Below are 14,815 nucleotides of genomic sequence, written 5' to 3'. Positions count from 1 at the left end.
CGAGTTTGCCCTGAAGAAAGAAGACTGACAGAAAAGACCTGCTACCAGACAAGGTCCAACAAAGTCCTGCCAATCCCTCAGGAAGGGGGATGGTGGGTGGGATTGTGATGAACGGTGACTACGGATAACACATGTATCAAGTTATGAAGTTATGGTGAGTACATAACTAATAATCTGATGTTATCCTAGTCACCATTCATCACGTAAGGGTGAGAGTCCCTAGCTACTCAACATTCTTGGGTGGCCTCATGGAAGGACATGCTGAAGAACAGTGGAGCCAAAGGAAGCCCTTCCCCCTATAAACTAGGTCAAGCTTGTAATGAGAAATAAAGGTATGAGTGGAAGACCAAGTTGCTGCTGCACAAATGTCATCTAAGGAATGATGAGCTAAGAAGGCCAAGGATGTAGTTACTGACCTGGTAGAATGAGCCCTAACTGGTCCAGGCAAAGGAGTACCACAGGAGGAATATATGTAAGAAATGTACAGAGAAATCCAATGGGAAATAGTCATTTTCAAAACAGCTTGGCCCTTCCTGTTGACTGAAAATGCCACAAACAATTGGTCTGAGAGACGAAAGGGCTTAGTTCTGTGCAAATAAAAATGAGGCTGTCAATAAACATCTAAGGTATGTAAAATATATTCCTTCTTATTGGCATAATTAGGAAAGAACACTGGAAGTTGGATAGACTGATTGAGGTATGCTTCAGTGGCCACTTCTGGTATAATGAAAGGGTTGGGTTTTAAGGCCATTCTAGCTTTATGAAATGTCAAATAAGGAGGTTTAATGGTAAAGAGCCTGCAATTCTGACACTCTTTTTTGCTGACATTATCGCCACCAAAAGGGTAGTTTTCCAAGAAAGAAATTTGAGGTCAAAGGATGCAGCAAGCTCAAAAGGGGGTCTAGTTAGAGATTGCAGCACCAGATCAAGATTCCATGGTGGAGGAAGGTCCTTGACTGGACGATGCAACAAAAAGACACCTTTCAAGAAGCCTTTGCAAAGGCTAGAAGAGAATGTAGGTTCATTATTGAGATGAAAATTAGAAACTGCTGCTAATTGGACTTTGATCGTAGAGAAACTAGCTCCCTCCTGAAAAAGAGAAGCCAGGAAAAGGTGAATGTCAGAAATAGGAGCCAAAACTGGATACAGATTCCAACCTTTAGCCAAAATAGAGACTCTCTTCCACTAAGTTCTGTAAACTATCTTGGTAGAAGACTTTTGAGAAGCAACAATAATGTCCTTCACACGGGATGCAAGCCTGGACTTAGCAAGAATCACTGGAATTGGACAAACCAAGCTGTCAGATGGGAGAGTCCACAAATTTGGGAGCAGATGGAAGATCAGATCTGGCACTGGATCGAGCACCCAAGGGGGGGGTGCTTCAAATGAGACCATAGAAGAGGGAACCACGCCTGCCGAGGCCAGAAGGGGGCAATGAGGATCAACTGCGTCCTCAGACATCTTGCTTTCTGAAGAACTCTGGGAATTAATGGTAAGGGAGGAAAGGCATAAAGGAGACCCGGAGGCCAATTATGCATCAGAGCATCCTGGGGGGCTCCCCTTATGGGGGGGATCAGGGCGAAGTAGTTGCTGCATTTGTGGTTGAAACAGGAAGCAAACAGATCACAGCTCGGTTGGCCCCACCAATGGAAGATCTGCTTCGCCACTACCGGATTCAGGGACCACTCATGAGGGGTCAGAATAGCCCTGCTCAACTTGCCTGCCAGCACATTGGATTCTCCAGGAAAGTGCGTTGCAAGGAGAAAGTGCCCCGAGGACATCACCCACTCCCAAACCCTCATGGCCTCAAGACAAAGCAGATAAGAACATGTACCCCCTTACTTGTTTATGTACCACACAGCAGCCATGTTGTCTGTGTGCACTGCAATTGTCCCTAGAGGAAGGCAGTCCTGAAATGCTTGCAACAAGAGAAGGACTGCTGTCATCACCAGAACATTTATGTGCAGTTTGGTCTCTTACTAGGACCACGTCCCTTGGACAGTCTTCTCCTGGAAGTGCCCCCCCACCCTAGGAGGGAAGTGTCCATGGTCACCGTGGCCATCGGAACTGGGGGAAAAAAGACCTGCCAGGTAGGAGGTCTGGAGAGTGCATCTGCCATGATAGATGTCTCCAACATATTGGAGTGAGCCGTATAGGGACTGACAGAAGATGAGAGAGGGCGGACCACTGAACTTCCAGGATCCACTGTAAAACTCTCATGTAATACCTGGCCATTGGAACCAGATAAAAGGCTGCTGCCATTGAACCTTGAGCCCTCAGAGTGAGTGACACTGGAGGACAAGTTTGCTCCAGAAGAGATTGTACATGAGACTGAATAAGAAGCATGTGTCATTGGGGAAGAGTTGCAATCTCCGAGGTAGTGTCCAACTGAGTGCCTATGAATTCCAGCTGTTGTGATGGGGTTAAGGAAGACTTGGCAAGATTCACTGTTATCCCTGACTGAGCGAAGAGACACAGAAGAAAGTGTGTGGTCTTCACCACTTGATGCTGTGTAGGAGCTGTGAGGAGCCAATTGTCAAGATAGGGAAACACCTGGAAACCCTGCAGCCTTAGATAAGCTGCCACCACTGCCATACACTTGGTAAACACCCAGGGGGATTTAGTGAGTCCAAAGGGCAGGGCTTTGAACTGGAAGTGAACAACTCCTATGCTAACGCAGAGAAATCCCCTGGGCCACCTGTCTATTTTGATATGATAGTATGTGTCCTGGAGATCCACAGAGTACATCCAGTCATTTTTGTGCAGAAGGGGCACAATGGAATGTACAATGATACAAAAAAATGACAAAGGACACTTGGCTCTCAAAGAACTCCCAAAAGTTTAATAGAGTAAGTGCTTTTGTACAGGCAATTTGCCTATATTTCTTCAGACTCAATAAAATACACAAATACAGTTTCACTTAAATAAAAATCACATACTTGATTCATTAGTTAATTAAACAAATGAATCATAATTCTCTTCTTGATTTTTCCTTTATCTTTATCACTGTTTTTAACAATGATGCCTATTTATTGAAACGAATCTTGTGTAAGAACTAGGACTTATTATTAGCAGATGGTAATGTGAGTAGCAAATTGCCCATTAAACCCACTGTTATATTTAGAAGGGGCAAAATTTGAAATCTATCCTGGAACATGGAAAAGTTAATAATTCTAGGATTAAGGGCATGTTCAAATGTGAGTCATGCCCTTATTGTAAATTTACTGATACAGGTCTTTCTTTTAGCATCCGAGGCACTAGGTTGTCCAGTAATGGGAGATTTACTTGTAACTCTAAAAGCATCATTTATTTGGCTAAGTGCAAATGTTGTCCAGTTTTCTATATAGGAAAAACTGACAGGAGACTTAGAGACCACTTATATGAACACTTATATGCTATAAGGGATGGGAAGGTTGATAACGCTTTAGCTAAACATATAGTCACCTATCCAGATCATTCCTTTGGGTTCCGTGTCATTGACCAAGTGGTGGGATCAATTAGAGGTGGACCAGTCTCTTTATGGCTGGAAAGATGTGAACTTCTTTGGCAACTTAGATATGATGCCTTTAAGTACCAGGGCATCAATGATATTTGTTCCATGACATGCATTTTGAAATTAAGGAGTCTAATGAGAAAGAGGAGCATAGGTTATAGATTCTATACGAAAATGTTATATGAAGTTCTGATATATACTTTATATATATATATATATATATATATATATATATATATATATATATATGTGCGCACATATAAGTTTTCAGTTATATTGAAAATATATATATAGATATATACACATGTATTTTTAAATATTTTTGCACTTATGTGCAGTTATATTATGGTAAATCATTTTTCTAAGTTTTTTAATTTTTTTTAATATTTATAGGGTGACGGGTTGAAAAAGGTTGTTTTTACTTTATTTCACATTACTCGATTTAACTTAAGTTATGTGACTGTTGGGGTGGGTTATTTGCTTAATTAACTAATGAATCAAATATGTGATTTCTTATTTAAATGAAACTGTATTTGTTTATTTTATTGAGTCTGAAGAAGTATAGGCAATTGCCTGTATGAAAGCACTTACTCTATTAAACTTTTGGGAGTTCTTTGAGAGCCAAGTGTCCTTTGTTGTTTTTTTTTTTTTTTGTTTTTTTCAGTTGTTTGTCTACGGCATTTTTTATTTAGACTGTACAATGATGATCTGGAACTTCGACTTCTTGACTGAGAGGTTCAACTGACTGAAGTCCAGAATTGGACACAGGTCCCGTTTTCTTTGGTATCAAAACAAAGCGGAAGTAAGTTCTGGATCCTCTCTGTCCTGAGGAGACCTATTGGATGGCTCTTTTTTGAACGAGGTTGGTCACTTCTAAACGGGCTAACTCTCTCTGACTGGGCAGCACATCGAGGAGAGTTCTGCTTTTCGGTGGGGGGTCGGAAAACGGAATACAGTTGCCCCTGGATATCATTTTTAGCACCCATTGATCATTTGTGATGTTTGCCCAGGCTGAAGGGTGCAGAGATAAATGACCCCTGACTGCCTTGAGGGAGGGACAGCCGGGCAATGCCTCAGGGGTGCTGGAAGGGCTTCTTAGAAAAAGGCTCCCTGGAACCCTGGTTTTGTGGGCCTCCTCTGTCCCTAGGGCAGCATCAACCATTGAAACCTGTCCCCTGGAAGAGGAATCTCCTTCAGCCTCCTGGAAGGAAGACTGACTTACAGAACCACATCTACTTGTTTCCCCACTGGATCTTGGAACAGGACCTTTGGGGGGCAGAGAATTTGATCCCTATGGCTGACAATGTCTTCCCTTCTTGGTTACTATGACTCAAAGTTTCCTTGACACTTGGTCCGAAGAGAGTTGAGCCAATTAAGGGGGGATTGATGAACGATGCTTTAAAGGCCTCTGGAAACCTGCAAAAATGCAGCCAGGCATGACACCTGATGGCAAAGCCTGTGCCTGCCACATGTGAGAAACCCTCTGCAGCATTGGATATCAACCTCATGGATGAGTTAGCTATGTAAGTCACAGTGGCCAGCTTGGGAGAAACAGTCTTAAAGTCCTCCACAGGCATGGACTCAGAGGGAAAGTACAGTTGTATACACTTACCATAAATGCAGATGTTCAAGCATATTCACTGTTGCAGTCATCACACTTGGGTTATCCTGCCAGGGGTAGCCCTCAGTCAGCCCGAATACCAGAGACTTAGTATTTATGCATCGATTGCTGCCACTTCAAGACTGACGTCGGACTGTCAGTGGTATAAAAACAGGCAGCTGATGGCATCACATCAGTTTTTCTTGCCCCAAATGTCAGGGGCTCCCAAATAGGGAGCTAAGTTATAGTGGAAAAACACCACCAGTAAAAAGTAAATACTAATAGCCCTGTAAGGAGTGAGGAAGAGAGAGAGACAAGGGGGCTGGAGGGTGGGAAACCAGGACTGCAATAGTGAATGCACTCGAACATCTACATTTATGGTAAGTGTACACAACTGTACTATGTTCTTCATGTTTCACTGTTACAGTCATCACACTTGGGTTGATTCCCAAAGCTGAAGAAAGGGTGGAGGCAGTCAAGAAGAGTTGGGGCTGGCTAGTATGCCCTGCAAGACTGCGGTTGCAAAATCTGCCCTGGATTGGATTTGAAAAAGATAGGCAGGTGGTAATGCTTGATGAAGGTATGAAAAGAACTCCAAGCTGCAGCTTCCAGAATGTCCCTGGTAGGGACTCCTCCGAGAAAGGCTGTAGAGGTTGAAGTTGCCCTAGTGGAATGAGTTTTGACCCCCTGAGGTGGTGGTTTCCCATGGTGTTTGTAACAGAAATGGATAAAGTGTGCTATCCATTTGGAGATAGTTTGTTTTGATATGGCCTTACCCTCTGCCCCTGGTGCAAAGCTGACTAATAACTGGTCAGATTTCCTAAAGGGCTTAGTCCTATCAAGGTAGAATCTGAGCTGTCTGTGCACATCTAAAGAGTGCAGGATCCTTTCCCCCTTATTTTGAGGATTAGGGAAAAAGGTGGGCAAATGGATAGATTGGTTGAGAGCCACACTGGACACCACTTTAGGCATGAAAGTGGGGTTAGTCCTGAGGGAGACCCTGTCAGCATGAAAAATAATGAAGGGTTCCACAGCCATAAGTGCTTGCAGCTCAGACACTCTTCTAGCTGAAGTGATCGCCAGAAGCAAGGCTGTTTTCCGAGAGGAATTTTAACTCTGCTGACGCCACTGGCTCAAAGGGGGGTGGCGTGAGCTTTTCCAACACAAAGTTAAGGTCCCAAGCAGGGGTAGGGGCTCTTCTTGGTGACCTTAAGTTGTCAGCCCCTCTCAGGAACTGCTTGATGCGAGGGTGTGAGAAGACAGGTGGCTCAGTGCTGTAATGAGCAGAGATGGCAGAGGCATGGATCTTAATGGAAGAGAAGGATAGGCCCCTGTGGAGTAGGTCTGTTAGGTAATCCAGGATGAGAGGTAAGGAGGGCTCTGCTGAATCCGCTCCTTTAGTGTGGATCCAGGAACGATACCTTTTCCACTTGTCAGCATACGATTTTCTTGTACTGGGTTGTCTGGCTTCATGTATGACATCCAGTAACTGATTGCTTAGGCTGGCCACTGGAGGAGAAGTCAAGGAATAAGCCAGGCTGCAAGGTTCAGGGTCTGTAATTGCAGATGCAAGAACTGACCCTCCTGCTGAGTCAGGAGAGTTGGGATCTGGGGGAGGTGCCATGGAGGCAATGGTGACAGACTGCACAGTAGTGGGTACCAGTGTTGGCATGACAAGTCTGGGGCAATCAGGATTGCCCTTGGTCTTTCCTTCCTTATCTTGAGTAATACTCTTGTAAGAAGAGGCAGAGGGGGAAATGCATAGACTGAGGTTTGCCCACTGGAAAGATAGGGCATCCACTTTCCAGGCCTTGCTGTGATGTTCCCTAGTGCAGAATTTGCTAAGCTGGTGGTTGCAGGGGGAGGCAAATAGGTCCACTTTAGGTGTACCCCATTTCTGGGTCACAAGGCTGAAGGTGTTGTGGTTTAATTGCCACTCGTGTGGGTCTAGGAGATTTCTGCTTAAGTTGTCTGCCAGAGAATTTTGGTTGCTTGGCAGGAATTGAGCTTGCAGGTGAATATGCATGGCTAAGGCCGTGTTCTACAGGTCATGGATAGCCTGCTTAGTGGGTAAGAGTGGGTTCCCCCCTGCTTGTTGATGTACCACATCACTGTAGTCTTATCAGTTTTGATTAGCAGAGGTCCTAGACAGAGTAGAGATCTAAAAGCTGTCAGAGAGTGCTGAACAGCTAGCATCTCTTTTTGGTTGATGTGCAGATTAATTTGATTTGGGCTCCAGTGGCCCTGAATGCACCTGATGTCCAGATGTGCACCCCAGGCATAGTCTGATGCATCTGTGGTTAGGGTCTTGGCAGCATGGGGTTGTGTAAAGGGAAGTCCCTTGTTGTGGTTACATGCTGCTGCCCACCAAAGGAACTCTTTCCTTAGACAAGGTATCATAGGTATGATAGTTTCCAGGTCCTGAGAATGTTGGCACCAAAGACTTTATAAGTGCCACTGAAGTTTCCTCATATGCAGTCTGGCATATGGAATTAGTAGAATGCAGGAGGCTATGAACCCTAGGGCTTGCAGGATTTTCCTTGTGGATAGTTGGGTTCTGGTGGCCATTTGAAAGAAGTAGCCTGTCAGATAGGCTTGTTTTGCTGGAGAAAGGAATGCCATCTGTGATGCTGTGTCCAAGCTTGCTCCTGGGGATTAATTTGGATTTATTTTCATTGATAGTGTACCCCAGAGAGGTTAGAAGGTCCTTTACAAATGTCAGGTGCTGCAACAGCTGTTCCTGACTGTCTGCCTGAATCAGGCAATCATTCAAGTAGGGGTAAATTTGAATATTTCTCTGTCTGCAATAGGCATTGGCTGGAGCCAGGCATTTTGTGAAAACTTAGGGAGCAGTGGATAAGCCAAAGGGAAGTGCATAGAACTGATAATGCATAGATCCTGCCCTGAAATTTAGATATTTTCTGCAGGAGTCCCTGATGGGGATGTGCAGATAGGCCTCCTTTAGGTCTAGGGTGGCTAACCAGGCATCTTTGGACAGCATAGGGAGAAGCTGCTGTAGGGAGAGCATTTTGAATTTTGGTACCACCAGGAAGGTGTTTAGAATGGAAAGATCTAAGATTGGGTGCCAAGTGCCCTCTTTTCTGGGTACCAGGAAAAGTCTGGAATAAAAACCTTGGCCTATCTGTTCTGCAGGAACAGGCTGAATGGCCCTTATGGAGAGCAGGGACTGAACTTGGTTTTGTGCCTCTGCCCACTGGTTTGGAGGAAGGTCTGGGAACCCTTTTGGGGTTGGTAGCATGTGGAAATAAAATCTGTACCCCTGGGATACTATGTTGAGGATCCATCGTTCGTTGGTGATGGAGGTCCAGTTTTTTGCATGGTGGGCAAGTTTTTCTCCTAGCAGCATGAGCAATTGGGCAGAGGTGAGGGGAGGAATTGAGAAGTTATTGTGAATTCTTTCCATAAGGGGTGGCTTAGCACACTCTGTTTTAGAAGTGGAGGTACTCCATTGCTTAGATATCTGCATACTCTGAGACTGTAGTTGGGGGGGGGGTCTGTTTCCCCTAGTTCTAGGAAAGGACCAATGTTTTGAGAGGCAATGCCTATTGAATCTTGGAGGCTGCACTTGCAAAAAATCTTTGACTGTCTGCATAGACTTAGCTTTTTCTTCCATCTTTTTTAAAACCTCTTCTGCTTTGGTGCCAAACAGATTGTCCTTGTTCAGAGGTGTGTCCAATAATTTTGATTTGACATGGTCTGGCAGTCTTCTCCTTAAGCCAGGCATGCCTTCTAAGTACATAACCTGTGACTGCTGCCCTGCAAGATGCTACTAGGGCATCAAACCCACATTGCAGGGTATGCTTGCTGACTTGGCTTGCAGAATGCATAAGCTCCTGTAATTCTTTATTTTCTGCACAGTCAGGGAAGGTAGATCATTTTTGCTTAATAAGTTCCATAGTATGTTGCTGGTATTTCAGCATGTGGAACTGACAATTTAATTCTCTAATGGCAAGAGTTGCAGAGGTGTATGCATTTTTACCCCATCTGTCTAAAGCTCGGGAATCCTTGTCCAAGGGGGTGGGATTCTTAGCTGTAGTTGCTTTTATTCCATTAGGTCCTTGGGAGATGATTTCTGGGTCAGCAGTAGGAATTTTTTAAGAGAAATCTGTGTGAGTCAGGGACTCTGTAGAACCTGTCAGATTTCCTGGGAGCAGAGGTAATGTATCAGGAGTTAGACTGGGTTCCATAAAGACATCATCCACAGCATCCAGAACAGGATGGATAGCTAAGGGTCTGTGCTGTGGTAAATCTAAAAATTACCTGAGTCTCTTTTTGGACTGAGAATAATCCTAGCATTCCCAGTGGAAATGCTCTCTCAAAATATGTAGGGTTTCACCAAAAGAAAAATATTCTGGAAGGGAGATAGAAGGTATGGATTCCTCTGCATCTGAATCCTCATAGGCAGATAAGGGCATGTCTTCATAATCAGAAACCACAGAGTCATCGGACTCTTGGTCAGATAAAGCTGCTGGGGGCAAGACTTTCCTTTAGCAGGTGAAGGCTGGCTTCCCGTAATCAGCATGATAAGGTCTTCCGCCATTTTAAGCATCTGTGATTGTGGCAAAGAAGCAGGTGCTTGAGTTAGGGAAGTCGTTTTTTTAGGCATAGAGCATAATCTTGGCCTTAGAAACTCGGTAGTTTTAGAAAAAACTGAAGACGTGAAAGAAGTTGTCAGTTTGTGTCAAATATCTGTAGTGCAAAGAACTTCCTCAGAAGCTAGTGCCTGCACAGCGGCTCCAGACCCATTCAAGGTAGAGACATCCGCAGGTTCCATAGTCAAAGAAGAGTCTCACAGCATACCAGAATCTGAATGGTTCTCGGTAACAGGCCTGCGAATCCATCGAAGCAGGCATCAGGGGCTGCGAAAGCACTTCACTGAGTACCAGCGAATTGGTGACTAGCTTAACAGAAACGTCTTCAGCAGTTCTGGACCGGTGCGGCCTGTCTCTGTCTTTATCCTTGCATTTTTTATGAAGATCGGTAGTTGGATGGCTTACCAAAGCCATTTCAGAATATGGAGATTGAGAACGAAAGTACTTATCTACAATAAGGGCCCAACAACGAATAGTTCGGGCATTGAACAAAGCACAAAACTGGCAGTGAGGTACATCGTGGTTTGGGCCTAAACAGGTGATGCAGTAAGAATGTAAATCTTGGTGTGGTATTTGCTTTCCACAGGCTAGACAATTGTTAACTTTTTCTCACATCCGTTAGAGCAAGAAAAAAGGATCCCCAATGGGGTACTTAGCTTTAGAAGATTTCAACTTCAATTTCTGAAATGAAAAACTCAGGTAGCGGCTGACCGGCACTCATGTGAACTGCTTCCGCTTTGGGCTCCTTGGCAAGAAAGACTGATGTAATGGCTTCGGCTGCCTGTTTTTATACCACTGATGATCTGACGTCAGTCCTGAAGCGACAGCAACTGATGCAGAAATACTAAGTCTCTGGTATTCAGGCTGACTGAGGGCTACCCCTGGCAGGATAACCTAAGTGTGATGACTGCAACAGTGAAACATGAAGAACATGTGGTAAGCTCCTTTATCAAATACCTCTGGAGATGGGTAAAATGGGTCAGGGAGTTTAATGCTTTCAGGCTGAAAGAAGCCAATGTGAACACTCGCTTTCCAAATTTGTCCAATGCCCTCGATTCACATTTGGGAGGATGGACAGATGAACTCTGTTCCACCAGCTCTTTCTTGGTGGTGGCAGCTACCACAATTGCATCCAATAGAACTGTCTTGGACCAAAAAGCCTTGTCCGATGGGGGGTTCAAAAACTTGTCCACTGTCTTGGGTACTGGCTCCACTGTATCTGGTTCCTTACAAGCCCTACCGGCAATAAGGTTGATCAAGGGGTCAGCGGGGGGGGGGGGCACCCAAGAGTTAGATGGCCCTGTACCAAAAGCCTCCAGAAACAATGCTTCTTCAGAGGATGGGTGCTGGGCAGACCAACCACCCCTGGCCTTAAGAGTCTCCAGAATGTCCCCAAAGGAGGCATCATTGGGCGGATTACCTCAGGGACCCATCCCTTTCATCGATGTCCATGTCCTCCATGAGAGACTCCAACAGGGAGTCAAGAAGTCTCCTCTTACATGTCCTCTTCCAAGGGACTTCCTCCACGGGGGGCTCAGCTGAAGACTTTTGAAGAGGTGGGGACCCCAATAGGGGTAACTCCCCCCTGGAGACTAGGACAACTGCGCTGACCAGTAGCAGGATGAGAGGGTCTGCTCAAACTCTGAGGCTGGAATGGAGCAACCCCCCTGGAGAATGCTGGCCTGGATCTATCAAGAGCTGAAGCACCAAGGGGAAGAGAGCAGTCCAAAAGGCCCGGACCTGAATCAGCCCCCAAAGACTCCGGGGCAACAACACAGACTGGTGGCATGCTCTGTTCTGGGGAAGGGGGCGGAGAACTAGCCAAAGAGTCTGATGGGGTAGGGACAAAAGAAGACCCGGTAACCCTCACTGCCTCCATGCTGTGCACAGACTCCCCTAAGTCCAAACACTGAGAAGTCGGATGAGGAGAAAGTTGTCGAGTGGGAGTAGGCTTCCTAATCCTGTGGGTTGGGGAAGCCAAAAGCCCCAGTTTGATTTGAGCCCTTAAAAAGGACTGCATCATCTTGTCCATATCAGAGGAAAGGATGCTCCTGGAGGATCAAGAGGAAACAGAGAACCTAGCTAGAGACCCATGCAGGGACCCCAAGGGCCTTTTCCAATGGCCCGGGGAATGGGTCCTATGCAGAGGGGTAAACAAATGATCTCATCCTGCAGGATCCGAGGGAAGATCCTCAACCAGAGTGGGATCCAACACAGGTCTCAGATCTGACCATATCAGATCCGAGGAAACATGAGGGTCTGAGGAAACAGTTCTCAAACCCCTCGGATCCGAAGGGATTGGATCTGTGATGGGTCTGCTCTGGCTCAGATCTGAAGGCCTCAATCCAGAGGCTTTGGATCCGGGTGTTGAACCTGAAATCCTCGGATCTGAAGGGCAAGGACTGGAGGCCCTGGATCTGGAAGTCTACTCTCTCAAAGTTCATAGATCCAACACCGCTAAGACTAGAGTTGGATCTGGGGATCTGGCAGCCTAGCTTTCCTGGAGGAAAACTCCCCTGAAAAGGAAGAAGAGGAAGGCTTTGTTTCATGGTCAGAGGCCCCCGCCTTGGTGGAGGACTCCTTAACCAAGGGACCCCCCTGAACAATGCCTTTAACAGAAGTTTGTTCCACTGGTTGACCAGAGCCCTGGGGTTGAATGCTGCACAAATGCTGCATTCATAGGTTCATAGGTTGGTACTTGGCTATCGGCCATAGGGCCTATACAAGCCTAGCCATAACAATTCCCTGGATATTTCTTCCCACAATATTTACTTCCCTAGACCCCTGTCTAACAGGGCAACTGACGTGATCCCCAGGGTGAATTTCCTATCTCCCATCCAATCATCAAGGTTCCTTTTGAAAAGGGCCAAGGAGGTGCTCTGCTTGACATGTATGGGCAGTCTACTCCAGTGTATGGGGAGTTTCTGGGTCAGGAACCTATCCCTCCAGCATGTTTTGTTCATTGTGATGACAAGGTTTAGATCCCTGGAGCATGTGGCTCTGAGGCATTGGGATTTCTTTAAGTGGAGCATGTCCAACAACTCAGAGTTTGACAATGTCTTGTATATTAAGCAAAGATCGACTCTGAGTAGACGATATGCCACAGAGTATAGCTGGAGTTTTTTTAGATGGTGAGCATAGGGTATCTGCTTTAGGCCTATGATTCTTTTAGTGAGGTATTTCTGCAGCCTTTCCAGCTGTTGCAGATGTCTTGTGAGGTACATACCAAACACAGCACTGTACTCTATAATGGGTCTAATGAGGGATGAGTACAGTGGGACAATGACCTCCTTTTTTCTGGATGAAAAGCCCTTAGTGATGAGGTGTGCCACACAGAAAGGATTTCCTGACTGTTGCGGCAATGAGGTTATCGAAGGTGAGACCACTGTCCACCTGTGTCCCAAGTTTCTCATCACACTTTTGGTGTTTAGTGTCCTGCCACCTATGTGGTAATTCATGGGTACATGGTTTTTCCCAAAGGGGATAACTATACATTTCTTGGCATTAAGCTTGAGCCCATAGCTCTGGCACCAAGCATCTGTTTCTGTAAGGCCCTTTTGTAGAATATCCACATCATTTGGCGATTCAATAATGGCTCCCAGTTTGCAGTCATCTGTGAACTTTGTTAGCCAGAGTCCCTTAGTGTTGGCCTGTACTTCAAAGTAGTAGATGCCAAACAAGAGTTGTCCCAGGACTGAACCCTGAGGTACTCCACTTGTCACTTATCTAGAGCTGGATTTGGAGTCGGCTACGTTTACAGTCTGGGTTCTGTCAGTAAGCCAGTTGGCAACCCATCAAGTGACATAGGGATTTATGCCCAGCTTAGTAAGTTTATCTGTGATTCCAGAGTGGGGGATGGTGTTGAAGGCCTTGGCGAAGTCCAGATAGGCTGTGTGGACCACCTTACCCTCGTCCACAGCTCTGGAGAATGATTCAAAGTCCATCAGGTTCAGGAGACAAGATTGTCCCTTCACGAATCCAAACTGGGTTTGGTCCAGTGTTTGAAGGTTGCCAATGTCTTTGTTTATAATGCATTCCATGCCCTTGCAGATCAGGCTCGTCTGACTGATGGGACTGTAGTTCCCGGGATCCAAGGTGGATCCCCTCTTGTGGAGTGGGATAACTGTAGCTGTGCACCACTCAGTGGGCATGAAGCCTGAGTTGAGGCTATGATTAAACATGACACTTAGGTGACATGCCAGTTCATTTTGTAGTTCATGTAATACACAGCCTGGGATATCATCTGGTCCCATGGATGCTGTATTCTTAGCTTTGGAGAGTGCAGTTTCTACCTGTATAGCTGTAATTACTGGAATTTGGCAATCTTTTGGTATTGAGATGGGCCTTTTAGGGGGTGAGAGGGGGGTGAAGGCACTAAATCAATCTGCCAGGATATTGGTAATATCCTTGGGATCAGTATATTTAATGCCATTCTGTTGTAGCTCAAAGCAGATCTGAGCATTGCCATTTAGATTCTTGACATAACTATAGAATGCCTTGTGGTTGTCTTTGGAATCTTTGACAATTTTATTTTTGTAACTAGCTTTGGAGGATTTTATGAGGGATCTCAGCTTCTTACTGAGGCTGGTAAGGGAGTTTTTTGCATCCTGGGATTTTACTCTTTTTTGCAACAGTTTCTTTCTTCTGTTGTATAGTTTGTTTATGGCAGGGGACCACCAGATTTGCTTCCTTTTTTTGGAGGACAGTATCTTGGTTCTATTTTGGGTGGCACGATTCATGCACGAGTGGATGTGCTCATACACTGCCTTAGTGTAGGATTCAGCTCCCGTCTGCATGTGTGTCATGAAGTTTGTCACATCTGACTTGAGTAGCATAAAGTTGGCTTTGGAGAAGTTTTTTACGGAGGTTTCCTTACTGAGGGGTGAGGGTGGGATGTGGATGTCAAGGGTGATTTGCTTATGGTCAGACCTGACCAATGAGGGGGTGACCACTGGTGTGGAGCATCTATCTCCATGTTGGTAATGACCAGGTCTAGGATACTGGAGCCCCTGGTGGGAGAATGGATTAATTGATCCAGAGCATTGGAATTTATGAATTCCAAGAACCGTTGGGAAAAGGTGTTGGTACCCAAGTAGTTTTCCCAGTTAA

This window comes from Protopterus annectens, chromosome 2.part1, assembly GCF_019279795.1.
Source record: "Protopterus annectens isolate FY-2018-M chromosome 2.part1, PAN1.0, whole genome shotgun sequence".
Classification (NCBI taxonomy): Eukaryota; Metazoa; Chordata; order Ceratodontiformes; family Protopteridae; genus Protopterus; species Protopterus annectens.
This window is presented reverse-complemented; position numbering follows the sequence as displayed.